Below are 3,237 nucleotides of genomic sequence, written 5' to 3'. Positions count from 1 at the left end.
ATGCGAAAGTAGCAATTTTTGAAGCAGAAAAAGTCTACGGATATTTCTTAATATTTACATTAAAACAATAAAATTCACAAAAATCTTAAATTTAATAGCCTGTGGGATAACCCATGCATTTAATAACCTTTGTTAAGCGTCTTTCCATTGACTCAACTAGCTTTGATGTATCCTGTGCGTTTATTTCTAGCCATTCTTCTTTGATGACGTTTCTTGCTATATCCTTGCTGGAAAACATATGCTGGCGAATCTTATTTTCCAAATAAACCCACAGATGTTCTATAGAACTAAGGTTTGGTGATTCTGGTAGTGTTTGAAGTTGCCTGAGAGCATAGTACAGCATCCAAATCCGTACTATGACTGCTGTATGCTTAGAGTCATTGCCCTGCTGAAACAAAAAGGTTGCCTCAAGTCCTAACATTCTGACATTTTCTTTCAAATTTGTTTTTAGAATATTTAGAAAACCATATTTCTCCATTGTATCTTGTACAAATTCAAGTCTAACCGCACCATTACTTGCTATACACCCCTAAATCATTACGCCGTCACCAACACGTTTTACTGTTTACGGTTTATCACAGGTTGTGCATAATTTTCTCCATACAAGTTTTCTAACTTTGATTCCAAATATTTAAAATTGACTCCCATCGGAGAAAATAACTCATATTCAGAACTTTATAGGTTTATTTATACGCTTTCTTGCACGGCTTAATCATTTTATTCTATTATATCTGGATATGTATGGCTTCTTTCCTGCAATCAGGGTATAATACATGCATTTCTTCAAAATTTTCCGCACAGTATCAGGATATATTTTGTTTTCAAGTATTTCGGCAATATGTTCAGCTAGTTTGAAGGCTGTTACTCTTGGATTTACTTTCACCTGGTTGATTATGCTACGTCTTTCTCTATTTGACAAAATTGTGGGGCGGCGAGTGCGAGGTTTAGAAACGTAAGTACTGGTCTCTTTGAAGTTATTTGTAATTCTCTGCACAGATGAATATTGACGACCAATATCTTCAGCAAATTTTCTTTGGCTTACGTCATCTTTCTAAAATTTAACAGTTATTTGTCGCGCACTAAAACTAATTTCACGTCTTTTATTTTATATTGTAAAAATTTATTGCTTATATAAAAAAATATTATTAAATTATTGATTTTTAGACTCTTTAGGAGGTCAACTAATAATTAAATATCATTTAATGACACTTTTATGCTTGCAAGCGAATTTAAATTAGCGGTAAATGTAAATATCAAGAAATATCCGTAGACTTTTTCTGCTTCAAAAATTGCTACTTTCGCATATAATTGTGTTTAATTTTTTTTTAAAGAATAACTGTTTAGTTTTAATATTGCAACTTTATTGTTGTTTCTTTGGTTAAAATAAATCAGGAAATAAAAATGAATTTGAGTAAAAATTAAAAAAGTTATGCGTAATTTTAGAAAAATTTTGTGAATATCCGTAGACTTTTTCTACTATGTGTATGTGACAAGCCACTGTTTATTCAGACAAATTAAATGAGTTATATTATAATATGCACTTTTGTCGGTTTGTCGGTTTGACGCTTTGACTTTGATCATATTACTTAAAATAAATATTTTGACTCATGCCGTTACAAATATGCATTTGTAACATAAGACATGATAAGCATGTATGGTCGTTGCACTATTCCAACTTGAATTCCAGAAGGTACATTTAACTTTTAGAAAATAGTACATGACGTATAATTGTAATACGTTAGAAGAGTATTTATTTGTAAAATATATATAATTGTAAAAGTAATATAATTTATGGGAGTAACCAATGCATTGATTGGTTACTTAAATTAAATAGAAGCAAATAATAATTGTTTAGTAAATAAGCTAGAATAAGTATAAATACCCATGATTTTTACAATACAGACAGATTCAATTTAACTTAAGACAAGGTTACGTTTTTTATTTGAATCGTGTTCTATGCGGCATTTAGATGCTGAAAGGACAATAAGCGGGTGAAGGGCTTAGCAATACTTTCCTCTATACTGATAGGTCGTTTCCTTACGTTGGTCGATAGGCGATCCTTAAATCTTTTCAGGACTCAGACATCAATTGGTGAACTTACTGCACGCATATCCTAACATAACATAATAATAACATAACATAACATCCTGTGCAACCATAACATGGCGATCCTGCCACCATAACATAACAATATTCTTAATGTTCAGTAAAATTCATTGCTTATGTTTATTATATGTAAAATACTAGGTGGATTAAATTTACCTGACTTCATAACAGTGGCAACACCAGAACAAAATAAATTAAATGTTGTATATCTGGCAAGTTTTAAACGACAGCTTTAAAAGTTCCGACTTCATCAGATGTTTGGTTAGCTATTTGCAAATATTTGGAATAATTTTGGCTTCTGTATTTTGGAATTTGGAATAATTTTTATAGATTATTTGGAACAAAGAAAAACAATAACTATTACTATTACAATCAGACTATTATTGCATATTATTAGATCGACTGAATGAGGAAATCAAGAAATAATGACCACATTTGTCGAAAAAAAAATTTTGTTTTTGTAGACTAACGCACCGCTTACACGTCACTGAAAACCATGGCAAAATTAAATGAATTACGGTACGAATTGCTTCCTCACCCACAGTATTCTTTGGATTTGGCTCGCAGTGACTATTACCTGCTTCCAAACTTGAAAAGGTGGTTCCAGAGGAAGAGATTTACATGAAATGATGAAGTCGAATGGGAAACTGAGGCATACTTTGGAGGACTTGATAAATCGTATTATTTAAGAGGTATCCAAATGTTGAAAGATCGTTGGACTCGTTGTGTCGAACTAAAAAAGGACTACATTGAAGCATAAAAAAATGTTCTTATTGCTTAGGCCGGGTGTTTATCAATTCACCTAGTGTACGTCATATTATTTTTCATTGGGCTCCTTCTATTGGCAGTTTCTAGATCTGCGTCTGCCTGAATAAATATAGTAGATAAAATAATTGCTAAAGCATCCACATATAAAGGCAATTTGCAATAATTAAAAAAAAAAATAAATAAATAATTCCATAAGAAACTATTTGATTAAAATTTTTGTTACTATGTCAACAACTCGTTTTCATACAATTAAAGAAATTGTTTTAAATGAATGATTTTAATTGGCTTAAGCAAATATTCACTTTATAAGTGGATGTTATGTATTAAGTATTTAAAGAAACATTCAAATTATTGTTTATGTAT

Source organism: Teleopsis dalmanni, chromosome 2, assembly GCF_002237135.1.
Source record: "Teleopsis dalmanni isolate 2A chromosome 2, ASM223713v2, whole genome shotgun sequence".
In the NCBI taxonomy this organism is placed as follows: Eukaryota; Metazoa; Arthropoda; class Insecta; order Diptera; family Diopsidae; genus Teleopsis; species Teleopsis dalmanni.
Note: the sequence above shows the minus strand (reverse complement) of the source record.